General features: G+C 40.9%; 1 protein-coding gene and 1 pseudogene across 6 annotated transcripts in view; one reads left to right on the top strand and one right to left on the bottom strand.

Moving 5' to 3' along the window:
* The window catches only part of LOC144308927 (uncharacterized), a 37,539-nt pseudogene that overhangs the window by 20,916 nt on the left and 3,133 nt on the right, over nucleotides 1–13,490 (bottom strand).
* Nucleotides 10,991–13,490, top strand: part of ZNF81 (zinc finger protein 81) — a 112,982-nt gene continuing 110,482 nt past the window's right edge. For 2 of the 6 annotated variants that reach the window (XM_077888457.1, XM_077888452.1), the window contains exons 1-3: nucleotides 11,000–11,132; nucleotides 11,212–11,265; nucleotides 12,681–12,708. The gene's annotated coding sequence lies outside the window, so the exon portion shown is untranslated. Of the gene's footprint in view, nucleotides 11,157–11,211; nucleotides 11,266–12,680; nucleotides 12,709–13,490 lie in introns of all 6 variants that reach the window. The other 4 variants (XM_077888456.1, XM_077888455.1, XM_077888451.1 and 1 more) reach the window with 3 other exon arrangements.

Below are 13,490 nucleotides of genomic sequence, written 5' to 3'. Positions count from 1 at the left end.
GAAAGTGGATTTCTGTTGTTTATGCCACCCAGTTTTATGGAATTAGGTTATGGCAGACTTAGCAAACTAACACATTGGGGGAAGAGATTATTCACAGGATCATCAATGAATTACCCAACAGATAAATAATTAAATACAAAAGAAAAAGGATTTCTGGGGCACTTGGCTTCCTCAGTCAATTAAGTGTACGTTATGACTCTTGATTTTGGCTCAGGTAATGGTCCAAGGGTTGTGAGATCAAACCCCATGTCTGGCTCTAAGCTCAGCCAGAAGTCTGCTGGAGATTCTCTCTCCCTCTCCCTCTGCCCCTCCCTGCTCTCTCTCTCTAAAATAAATAAATAAGTCCTCAAAAAGAAAAGAAAAGAATGGGATGCCTGGGTAGCTCAGCAATTGGGCACCTGCCTTCGGCTCAGGTCGTGATCCCCCGGGATCTGGGATCGAGTCCCGTATCAGGCTCCCTGTGAGGAGTCTGCTTCTCCCTCTGCCTATGTCTCTGCCTTTCTCTCTCAGTCTGTGTCTGTCATGAATAAATAAATAAATCTTAAGAAAAAGAAAAAAGAAAAGAAAAAAAAAGATTTCTTTACAATGAAGAAATTAAATTTAGTATTAACAAATATAGGATGCATGGACACATGTCTCCAGACATGACTCACTGAGAGGGACAAATCACCCACGCAGATTTCTTTCCCAAGCTGTTTGACCTGAATCTATTCATTAGGAAACAATTAGAATTGCAGAACCATCTACAACACAACTGGCAAACTCTTCAGAAATACCAAGGTCATGACAAATTTAAAAAAACAAAAACAACAACAACAAAAAACCAAAAACAAACAAAAAAAAACAGGCTGGGAAAATACTCTTAGTTTAAAAAGAGATTAGAGACTAAAGAGGTGTGATGCCATGAATGATGCCAAATGCCATGAATGAACCCTATTTGTATTTGGGACTTTAAAAGAAATTTGAGGATAATTAGAAAAACTTGAAGTTGGGATGCATATATTATTTTATGATTGTTAAATTTCTTAAGTGTGATGCAGTTTTTGGGAGGAGTTGGAGAAGGTGATGAAACTGTCTGTAACGTGATGGTAGTGGTGGTTTTACAAATCTATACATGTATTCAAACTAATGAATTGTACACAAAGTAGTTAATTTTACTGTATGATAATTTTTAAATAAAATTGAAAGTTAGAGTGCTTGGGTGGCTCAGTCAGTTAAGCATCTGACTTTGGCTCAGGTCATGATCTCAGGGTCCTGTATGGGGAGCCCCATGTAGGGCTCTGTGCTCAGTCGGTTTGTTCCTCTCCCTCTGCCCCTCCCCCCATGCACGCTTGCGAGCACTCTCTCTCTTTCTCAGATAAATAAATAAAATCCTTTTTAAAAAATTGAAATTCATATCATGGATTTCTTAGATGTGGGAATGGGGTTGTGGTTATAAAAAACAAACAAACAAACAAACAAAAAAACAAGGTCCTTGTTCTTAGGAGTGTGGAAATATACAAAGATGACTCCAATGGGGAAAGAGGCTACAAAGCTTTCTATAGCAAGGGAATCAGCCACCAACATGTAGGAAAGCTTTATAGTGAAGAAAAGAAAGACTTCAGGCACGTCCTGTGGAAATAAATGAAGACAAACCAAATGAGAACAGCAAAGGCCATTTATTCTGAGCTCACCATGGCAAGGAAGTCTGACATTGTCACTTGCCTTTTGGCAGAGACTCAAAGGCAGACAGAGGAGTGGAAAAAACTTTACAGTAAAAAAAGGGAAGGCTTCAGGTATGCCCTGATTGTAAAGCTGTTGGCATGGGGAAGCTGTAGGCAGGCTAACTAGAAGCAGCGCATCTTAGGTGATTGGTTTGGGGAGCAGATTTTGTTTTCTCTGGTTGGACCTGAGTTGGAAGTGGAGAGTGGGGGCAAAAAATGAGGTTGGTAGTCATTGACCAAGTTCTGACCGTCTAGAACCACTGCTGCAGAGGCAGTGGTTTGGCTTCCCAGGATTGTTGCTACAGAGGTTGTAGGTCAGAGTTCTAGTGTTACATACAGTTGACCCTTGAACAACGCTGAGTTTAGGGGGACTGACCTCCCCCTCACACAGTGGAATAACTTTTCATTCCTCCCAAATTTAACTAATAGCTTAACATTGACTGGAAGCCTTGAACATATATTTTGTATGTTGTATGTATATTATATACTGTATTCTTACATTTAAGTAAGCTAGAGAAAAGAATGGTATTAAGAAAATCATGAGAGAATACATTTACAATACTATACTGTATTTATCAAAAAAAATTCTGCCTATAAGTGGACCTGTGCAGTCAAAACTCCCTTGTTCAAGGATCAACTGTATAGATCTGGCCATTGTCTGTTTGTATATTCAGTCCCTGAGGAGATACATGCTGAGTATTTAGCTTTTAGGGAGCATGATGTCCAGTTTACTGTAGAAAGGTATTATACAACAAACATGCTGGAGTCCTTTCTTTCTTTTGCTATCTATTCTTTCCCCTCCCGCATGAACTTTGATTAATGGATAAGCCACAAGGCTTATAAAAACAATTCTCAGAAAGTACTGTTCTGATGGTATGCAGCTCTGATTGAGAGAAGAGCACAAAAACAAGAACAACCCCCTAACTGTGAGTTTCTCTTCAGGTAAAAAAAAACCATCACCTAAGCCCAAAGTGCAAAGACACGTATCTAACTTTTCCCTATAAAAATCCTAATCCTGGGGTGTCTGGGTGGCTCAGCTCGTTAGGCACCTGCTTCGGCTAAGGCCATGGTCCCAGGATCCTGGGATTGAGCCCCAACTCAGGCTCCCTGCTCAGTGGGGAGCCTGCTTCTCCCTCTCCTTCTGCCTGCCCTCCTCCCTACTTCTTCTCCCTCTCCCTCTGCCTGCCATTCCACCTGCTTGTGCTCTCTCTGTGTCAAAATAAGTAAATAAAATCTTTAAAAAAACCAACCCTAATCCTGCTTCAATGCGAGGTGGAGTGGGTGGGGTGGGTGGGGGTTACCTGATGCCCATCAGCTGAATGCAGCCTCTACTTCAGTTACTTAAATAATTTTCTTTGGATATTATATTTTTGTATTTACTTATTTTGGACATTATTTTGAAATGATGGGGCCTGTATGTATGTACAAAAAGAGATAAAGGAAATGTAGCAAAAGTTAACAGTTGTTATATCCAGGTGGAGAGCATTTGGATGTTTGTAGTACAATTCTTTCAACTTCTGTATAGTGTAAAATTTTTCCATTAAAAAGTTGGGTGTAAAATAAATAAGCCATCATTGCCTGTTGTCTACTGACATGTGTAAATGGTTGTGGCTGTTGGTCCAGAGGTCCCTGCTTAGCCACTGAACCTGATACTTTTACCAGGCTTTCCTCTACCTCTGTCAGTGGAAGACAGATAATATTTTTTAGTATTGTAAGATATTTTTCATCTACTAAAGGAAGAAAGCATGTAAGACAAGGCTGATCAGAAGATTGTGGATATCACTCCTCAAATGGTGTTGGGAAAATTGGACAGCCACAGGCAGAAGAATGAAATGGGACCATTTTCTCACATCATACACAAAAATAGACTCAAAATGGATGCAAGACTTAAATGTGAGACAGGAATCCATCAAAATCCTAGAGGAGAACACAGGCGGCAACTTCTTACTAGACAGGTCTCCAAAGGCAAGGGAAACAAAGGCAAAAATGAACTACTGGGGGATCCCTGGGTGACTCAGTGGTTTAGCGCCTGCCTTCGGCCCAGGGTGTGATCCTGGAGACCCAGGATCTAATCCTGTGTTGGGCATCCTGCATGGAGCCTGCTTCTCCCTCTGCCTGTGTCTCTGCCTCTCTCTCTCTCTCTCTGTCTCTCATGAGTAAATAAATAAAATCTTTTTAAAAAATGAACTATTGGGACTTCATCAAGTTAAAAAGCCTTTGCATAGCAAAGGAAATAATCGAAAAAACCAAAAGACAACTGATAGAATGGGAGAAGATATTTGCAAATGACATATCTGATAAAGGGCTAGTATCCAAAATCTATAAAGAACTTATCAAATTCAACATCCAAAGAACAAATAACCCAATCAAGAAATGGGCAGAAGACATGAATAGACATTTCTCAAAAGAAGACAAACAAATGGACAACAGACATATGAAGAAATGTTCAACATCACTCAACATCAGGGAAATACAAATCAAAACCACAATGAGATATCACCTTACACCTCTCAGAATGGCTAAAATTAACAAGTCAGGAAATGACAGATGTTGGCGAGGATGCAGAGAAAGCAGAATCCTCATATACTGTTGGTGAGAATGCAAGCTGGTGCAGCCACTCTGGAAAACAGTATGGAGATTCCTCAAAAAGTTGAAAATAGAGCTACCCCACAACCCAGCAATTGCAGTAGTGGGTATGTACCCTAAAGATATAATGTAGTGATCCGATGGGGATCTGCACCCCAATGTTTATAGCAGCAATGACCGCAACAGCCAAACTATGGAAAGAGCCCAGATATCCATCAACAGATGAATGGATAAAGAAGATGTGATATATATATCATGGAATACTACTCAGCCATCAAAAAATGAAATCTTGCCATTTGCAATGATATGGATGGAACTGGGGGATATTACGCCAAGTGAAATAAGTCAATCACAGAAAGACAATTATTATATGATCTCACTCCTATGTGGAATTTAAGAAACAAAATAGAGGATCATAGGTGAAAAGAGGAAAAAATAAAACAAGATGAAATCAGAGACGGAGACAAACCATAAGAGACTCCTAATCATAGGAAACAGAGGGTTGCTGGAGGGGTGGAGGAGGGGGGATGAGGTAATTGGATGATGGACATTAAGGAGGGCTTGTGATATAATTAACAATGTGTGTTATATAAGACTGATGATTCATTGACCTCTACCTCTGAAACCAATAATACATTATATATTAATTAATTGAATTTAAATAAAATTTAAAAATAAATAAATAAAGACTGTGGATATCATTCTTTGCATTTACCATAGGACAAAGAGGTGCTCATCATTATGTCCTTAGCTGCAGATCTGTAAATATTCTGACCTTGCATTTTTCCTTGTTTTCAACTGGTTGCCAGCATAAATGTGAAGATTCACAAGTGGCCCACTCCAGGATTCAGGATTGACTGTCTTGAATCCTGGAGTGGGCCAGTTGTAGAGTTTAAAAGGAGACTCTGATCTCTCTATTTAAAGTTGTAGCCCCCCTCCTCCCCTATTTCTAACTCACATTACTGCCCCATCCACCCCCTGTAGTAGTTATCAACTTTTGAGAAAACCATGTTTATTGCTCTTTTCCCCACTAGGATGTTGGGCTGGTGAAGCCAGGAATTTGGGGTCTATTTTATTTTACCAAATATCAAGTACCAAGAGCAGTGACTGGTGATCAATAAATATTTGATGAACAAATAGGGTCTTAAATTCTCCATCTCTTTAGTGTTTCCTACGTTACTCCTACCAAATCAATTTTATAATTAGTCATGTCATCCAGAGATGCCTGCAGAATCTTTTGAAGGGAATAATTAATCTTTTAAGATAATGACCCTGGTTGTGTGTATTTTACTGCTGTCTACATCTCTAGTAAAGATACCAAAAATAAAGCAGTTACTCCACATATATGAGAGGCAGAAATCACTTCAGTACTAGCATGAACAAGTAAATGAGCAAATAGTAAATGAATAAGATAATTTCTTTTTTTAAAAAGATTTTATTTATTTATTCATGAGAGACACACAGAGAGAGAGAGAGGCAGAGACACAGGCAGAGGGAGAAGCAGGCTCCATGCAGGGAACCCAACGTGGGCTCGATCCCGGGTCTCCAAGGATCACACCCCGGGCTGCAAGCAGCACTAAACCACTGTGCCACCAGAGCTGCCTGAATAAGATAATTTCTGATAAAAAGAAAGAAGGCTATGAAGAAAACTAAGGCATGGTGAGGAGCTAGAGAGTGGTGGGGGTAGGTCAGGGAAAGAAGACATCAAGAGAAAGGACATTTGAGCAGGCATGATGGAGTGAGCCATGGAGCCAGAGCATCTTTAGCAGGGACTTCAGTAAGTGTCAAGGTCATGGGGCTCCTGTCTCTCTGCTCTTCCCACCACTGGATGGCATCTCTGGGCTGGGGCTAAAAATTTTATTGCTCTATTCAAGGAAGGGACAGAACTTTTTCTCCAAGCAGACTTTGCCTTTTTACATTTAGATATTTATCTAATAGCCTTATTTTCCCAATTGACTTAAATAGTTTTTATTTACTTTATTTTATTTTTTATATTTATTTTAAAGATTTTGTGTATTTATTAGAGAGAGAGACAGAGAGAGCATGAGCAGCGGGGGAGGAGCAGAGGGAGAAACAGACTTCCCTCTGAGCTAGGAGCCTGATGTGGGGCTCCATCCCATGACTCTGGGATCATGAACTGAGCCGAAGGCAGATGCTTAACTGACTGAGCCACCCAGGTACCCCTAATGTAAATAGGTGTAATAATAAAGTTAGCACTTAATGTGCCTACTACCCATTGTACGGCCTTGATGGTAACCTGGGTCCCCAATTCATTGCTCTGCCTCCCCTGAACTGAATCCCAAGTTCGTAAATCTTTTATTTTTAATATAGTATTTTATTATAATTTTATTGTAACTACATACAGTCTTAAATAGCTTATGTTCTTTATATTAGTAGCTTTTAATCTTATAAAAGTGTGTTATGCTTTATATAATCTTTCGGGAATTACAGGGTATTTTTCCCTTAATATTCATCCATATTGAGTATTATCCTAGTTTATTCATTTTGACTCTTGTTGATGAGCATCCATTTTTGTTTCTAGGTTTTGCTATTGTGAATAGATTGTCATGCATATCCTAGGTTTCATGTGGGAGTGGTTTTTTTGTTTTTTTGACAAAGAGAGAGGGTATGAGGGGGTGGGGAGGGGCAGAGGGAGAGGGAGAGAATCTTAGGCAGGCTCCACACCCAGTGCAGAGCCTGACGTGGGGCTCAACTTCACGACCCTGAGATCATGACCTGAGCCAAAATCAAGAGTCAGATGCTTAACTGAATGAACCAACCAGGTGCCCTACCCTCTTTTGGATATATTCCTAAGAGTGGACTGGCTGAATTGTGAGGTATGTAAATATTCACTGTAGGAGAGAATGCCTATTTTCTTTTTTTTTAAGATTTTATTTATTTATTCAGGAGAGACACAGAGTAAGAGAGGCAGAGACACAGGCAGAGGGAGGAGAAGCAGGCTCCATGCAGGGAGCCCGATGTGGGACTTGATCCCTGGACTCCAGGATCACCACTTAAGTGGAAGGCAGATGCTCAACCACTGAGCCACCCAGGTGTCCCAGAATGCCTATTTTCTAAAGCGGTGCCATAAACATGGTATGAAAGTGTATACACGAGTTGTGTCTTTCCACAATATCAGCTTTATTCAATAATAAAGCAAAGTTAATCACAATTATATAGCACGTTCAGGATTTAAACTCAATGACATTTTACCATGTGCTTAGTGCTTAAACTTGGTTTCTGGGCACCTGAGTGGCTCAGTCAGTTGGTTCAGGTCATGATCCCAGAGTCTTGGGACCGAGTCCTGCCTTAGGCTCCCGGTCTGCAGGGAGCCTGCTTTTCCCTCTCCCTCTGCCTGCCATTCCCCCTGCTTGTACGCGCACTCTCTCTGTGAAATAAATAAATAAAATCTTAAAAAAAAAACTTGGCTTCTTACACAGCACAAAGAGCAGGACATGAGACAAACCGCACAACAAACAAGATAACAGAAGGTGTAGGAAGTTAACAAACCAGATGCAAAGACAGTCTGTGAGCGCACGTTTGAGATAAGGTCTCCATATAGTCTGGGTCAGTTCTTAGCACTTATTGCTTCTTATGTTCAACCAGTGAAGGATCTCAGTTCTGCTCGGAGATGAGTTGGGCAGAGCCTTTGGTAGCAGTTGCCTTTTTAAAAGTGGTCAGACAAAAAAGGTCATGTCTAAAGAGTCTGACAGTTTGCTGCAAAAATCTTCCCCCATTTAAAGGGATTTAATTAGTCTTGGACCCCTGAAAAAATCCCTTTTTAAAGGGGTTTAATTGGGCCTCTGCAGACCTTCTCTAGTTCTGCTTGTTATAAGTTCCGGGGTGTCAGCTGATACTGATCCTGGTGATATCTATCAGCTGCAGTAACTTTAACTACTTGGTTGGTCATTGCTTGACATAGGCTCCTGCTTGACAGGACAGACTCCATTTTGCTTTCTACAAGCACTTACGCTGATTCACATTCCTTCAACAGGGCAAAACAATCTTGTGGGTGCACATCATCTTCAACACTTGGTATTAACAGACTGAAATTTTTGTAAAGTGAATGGGTATAAAATGTCATCTTATCATGTCTTGATTTCTATTTCCCTGATCGTTCATGACTTTGAACTTCTCATATGCTTATTGGCTCTATCTTTCCTTCTCTGAAATGGTCTAACAGACCTATTATTTTTTAATATAACTGTAGTACTATTAGGATGATCAACAACATGGACAATGATTCTTGGAACTCTATATAGAGGTATGCCAGACATGTTACCACTGATTCAATTCCTTCTTTGTTTATTCATTCAATAAACTATCAGACCAGGGATATATATGTAGAAAGAGAATTTGGAATGATTAGAGTCCAACCCCCTAAGATAGCAAAAATTAGCTCAGACTATAAAAATCTGCCCTGCTGGGCAGCCCCGGTAGCCCGGCGGTTTGGCGCTGCCTTCAGCCCAGGGCGTGATCCTGGGGAACTGGGATCGAGTCCCACATCAGGCTCCCTGCATGGAGCCTGCTTCTCCCTCTGCCTGTGTCTCTGCCTCTCTCTCTCTCTCTCTGTGTGTCTGTCATGAATAAATAAATAAAATCTTTAAAAAAAATCTGCCCTGCCATTCAACAGGCTGGGAGAATAATCACAGATAAACTAAGATGCAAAGTTAACAGGAAACATTTCTCCCAAGGACGTCCTGCAGCTGTAATGCCATAAAGAACTCTACTATGAGTGACTATTGCTTTCTTAGTCACTGGGAAACTTCCATCTCTACAATCACAGACTATCAGAAAGCTGCCATTTGAAACGGTATCAGTATGAATGAAACATCCTGCTCCCACTGGAGACTCTAAGTCACTTAGACACGAAGAAGCAGCCAGGATTTCCAACTCTGACCAGAGATAAGGAGTATCTAGACACGACATTTTACATCCATCTTAGCTTTATTGCTTTCAGGAAAACAGGACTCCGTTCACTTTGGGGTTCACATACAGCCCTGTTTTGCTTTAAGGTTACCAAAACACTGCTTCATTTCTATCTCATCTAAACTTCACCATTCCTCAAAATCCTGTAACTCTACCTTTTCCTTTGTTTAGTAAGATACTCTATAGTTCCTCTGGTGTGTGGTCTCCCTCATTGATTGATAGATCAGTCAGACTACAAATTAGTCCCAGATGGTCTTAGGCTGAGTAGGACACCCTTACATTCCAGATTGTTAAACTGAGCCCCAGAGGGTAGGTGACTGGACTGCATCCAGCCTGTGTCAGGCCCCCTCAAAATACCTTCCTCATCCGAGGATCCAGAAAAGCCTTCAGAGGGTACAGAGCCTTTGACCTCTGTCAGGAGGATTCCCTGGAGGAGGAGATACTTGAACTTGGTATTTTTTTAAGATTTATTTATTTATGATAGACATAGAGAGAGAGAGGCGCAGAGACACAGGAGGAGGGAGAAGTAGGCTCCATGCCGGGAGCCCGACGTGGGACTCGATCCCGGGACTTCAGGATCGTGCCCTGGGCCAAAGGCAGGCACCAAACCGCTGAGCCACCCAGGGATCCTCTGAACTTGGGTTTTGAAGGAAAAGTAGGCATTCCCAGCTAAAGGGCAACAGGACTTCCCTTTCTGCCCCGCTGACATCTCCTAGAAGGATATGAGCATCTCCAGAATTTCCATATTAGAAGTAATGTTAAGGGGATCCCTGGGTGGTGCAGCGGTTTAGCGCCTGCCTTTGGCCCAGGGCGCGATCCTGGAGACCCAAGATCGAATCCCACGTCGGGCTCCTGGTGCATGGAGCCTGCTCCTCCCTCTGCCTCTCTCTCTCTCTATCATAAATAAATAAAAATTAAAAAAAAAAAAGAAGCAATGTTAGGGGCAGCAAACGGGTTGAAGGGCAGAATCAGTCTTATGTTAAAGCTACATTTTCAAAGGGCATTATCACTATGCAGATTTTATTTTATATGGAAATAAAAATAATAGTTTCCTACAGTTTTATTGACATATTGCTTTAGATTAAGGAAAACCAAAAAGTATTATTGGTACATATTTTATCTGAGGTCGCTGGAGTGGGAGATAATGTAGACTATGGGAGCATTCAGATCCCACACAGCCAACCCCTACAAGAACAACAGAAGAGTATCTGACACTGACTTCTCCCCCTTTTTCCCTCAGGGCTATATCCCAAGGAGACTTGCACACCCCCAATTTCTTCCCCTTCTTGGCTCGTGGTATGTTCCAGGAGAGGACTGTAAACCAGTCTGACTTCTCCCCCCCACCACCTTCTCATCCTGTGGTATCTGCCGGGAGAGAACAGCCAAGGGCACCTCTGCGCCTTGTCAGAAGCCCTTTAGCTTCTCTGAACATTATTACACAAATCCAGAGTATAGGTCCAAAGACCCCTCCTCCAGGAAGCCCGCCCCAAAGAACGTCGCCACCCACGCTCCCCGCCACGGAGACAGCTCCGCGGCTCTGCTCTGTGAGTCTAGAGGCTTCTTTACCCTTGGTACGGAACAGTTACTCCCCCAACATGGCGCACCCGACGGGGAAGCGCGACACGGGCGCGGCCATGTTCCCCTCCTGACGACGCGGCTGTAGGGCACCGAACGCCTCGAAGCACCGATTCCGTAACACCCCCATGTTGACTCTGGGCTGAGAGCGGCTTCGAATGTGGTTTTGCGCGTGTGCAGGGCCACGCCCCCTTCGTCCGTCGCCCCAAACCCTCAGAAGGGGCAGTGCTAGGGGTGGTGACCGGAAGCGGCTACGGTTCTCAGCAGTGTTTAATAGTTGTCAGGAGGATCTCAGTGCTCTGCGTCCGAGGGATGTGGAAGCGATGGGGCCCGGGGAGCGTGAGTGTTGGGGCATTCTGTGTGGTCAGTGGTGGAATCGGTTGTCTAACAGTTGGATGATTCGATCATTGTTTTGCAGGCTTTCCTCTTCTCTCGACGTTAAAGTCCTGAAGTTCACTCTAAAGACCCAGAGGTTCGGTGCATTATGTTCTAAGTGTTCCCTGAGAGTTGATTTTTCTTCTGCCCACAGGTTATTTAGAAGTGCGTTTTTAGTTTCCAAAAGTTTATCTTTTTAATAGATTTCTAGCTTTAGTTTTCTGTGGTCAGAAAAATGTCTATGAAGCTCATTTCTTGAAACAGGAGGAGACTCATGGCCTAGGCCGTGGTGAATTTTTATAAATGTTCCTTCTTTTAATAAAAAAATATATTTAGTTTAGTTGTCAACTGTGTCATACAAAATTTGTACTCTTTGGTGTCCTTGTCTCCCGTTACTGAGAGAGGAGAGAGAAATTCTCCCGTGTGTTGGTGATTGTTCCATTTCTCCTTCCTGCTGTCCATGGTGCATTTTGAGTTCAGTATTGTATATAGAGTGAGACTTAGACTGAAACTCATCTATTTGAATGTCAAGCACCATTTGTTGAAGACGATCCTTCCTTCCTTGACTTGTTTTGCACCTTTGTGAAAAATAAATTGGCCATACTTGTGTAGGGCTATTTTTAGGTTCTTTATTCTGTTCCTTTGATCTATGTGTCTATCTAGTTTTATCATGAATGGGTATTGAAATTTGTCAATACTGTATGAATTTACATGATCTTGTGATTTTTCTTCTGTAGCCTGTTAATATGGGAGAATGCACTGATTGAATTCTGAATGTTGAACCAGCCTTACATTCCTGGAATAAACCTCACTTGGTTGTGCTGTGTAATTCTTTTTATATGTTGCAGGAATTGATGAACTAATGCTTTTTTTTTTGAGGATTTTCTGCAACTCGGTATATGAAAGACATTAGTCTACAGTTTTAGTTTTTTGTACTGTCTTTGTCTGGTTTTAGTGTTAGGATAATACTGGCCTCATAGAATGAGGTGGAAAATAATCTCTCCTTTTGTATTTTCTGGAAGAGATTATGTAGAATTATGTTAATTTTCCTCTAACTGTTTGATAGAATCCTCCAGTGAAACCATCTGAGCCTGGACATTCCCTTTTGGAAGCTTTTTGATTATGGCTTCAACATTTGTAGTAGTTATGTGACTTCAGGTTATCTATTTTTTTTTCAGAGTATCTACTTAATAATGAGTGACTTGTGGGAATTTGTGTTTTTTGAAGAATTGGACAATTTCATCCAAGCTTTTGAATTTATGCACATTTGTTGTGGTATTCCCTTACTTTACTTCTAATGGCTGCAGCATCTTTAGTTATACCTTGTGTTTCAGTTCTGATATTGGTAATTTGTATCTTCATCAGTCTTGCTAGAGGATTACCAATTTTATAAATATTTTCAAAGGACCAGCTTTTGGTTTCAGTTATTGTTCTGTATTGTTTTTCTGTTTTCATTTCTTTCTTTTTTTATGTATTTACATATATATTTTGTCTCAACTATTTTTGTTTCAGGTGTACAATAGAGTGATTCAACAATTTGGTAAGTGTTTTCAATTTCATTGATTTATGCTCTTATATATTTATTACTTCTTTCCTTCTGCTTGCTTTGGGTTTACTTTGTTCTTTTTCTAATTTCTTGAGATGGGAGCTTAAATGATTGATTTAAGACCTTAATTCTTTTCTAATATAAACATTTTAGTACTATAAATTTCCCTCTCAACATTGCTTTATCTCCATCCCCCAAATTTTGATATGTTGTATTTTAATTTTCATTCATTACTTTTTAATTTCTCCTGAGATCACCTCTTTGATCCATGGATTATATAGAAATGTATTGTGTCATTTTCAAGTGCTTGGAGACTCTCCTGTTATCTGTTACTGATTTCTAGTTTGATGATATTAAAGAACATACACCATATAAATTCAATTTATTGAGGTTTGTTTTATGACCCTCCCTGAGTGTGATATGTCTTTGAGAATGTGTATGGGTGCTTGAAGAGAATGTGTATTCTCTTAGTATTTGGCTGGAGTGGGGTGGTATATTTAGTTAGGCCACCCTCTTCTTGGCCCTGTGATTAAGGGAAGTAGGCATTTCTCAGAGCTTTTTTTGTCTGTGCCTTTTAACAGTTCTGAGTTATAAGCTTCTCCAGTGTCCTGTTTGTGATATATGGGAGGAAAAGGAGACCTAGGGAACTCAACAGTGTGTTGTTGTTCCTCAGGCCCTAAAATCCATGGGCTATTTGCCTTTCCTTTCTACAGGTCAGAGTCTTATTATTTGTGTTTGTTGTGTTATGTCATTTTTTTCCCTGATCTCTTCTACGT

Source organism: Canis aureus, chromosome X (assembly GCF_053574225.1).
Source record: "Canis aureus isolate CA01 chromosome X, VMU_Caureus_v.1.0, whole genome shotgun sequence".
In the NCBI taxonomy this organism is placed as follows: domain Eukaryota; kingdom Metazoa; phylum Chordata; class Mammalia; order Carnivora; family Canidae; genus Canis; species Canis aureus.
This window is presented reverse-complemented; position numbering and strand designations above follow the sequence as displayed.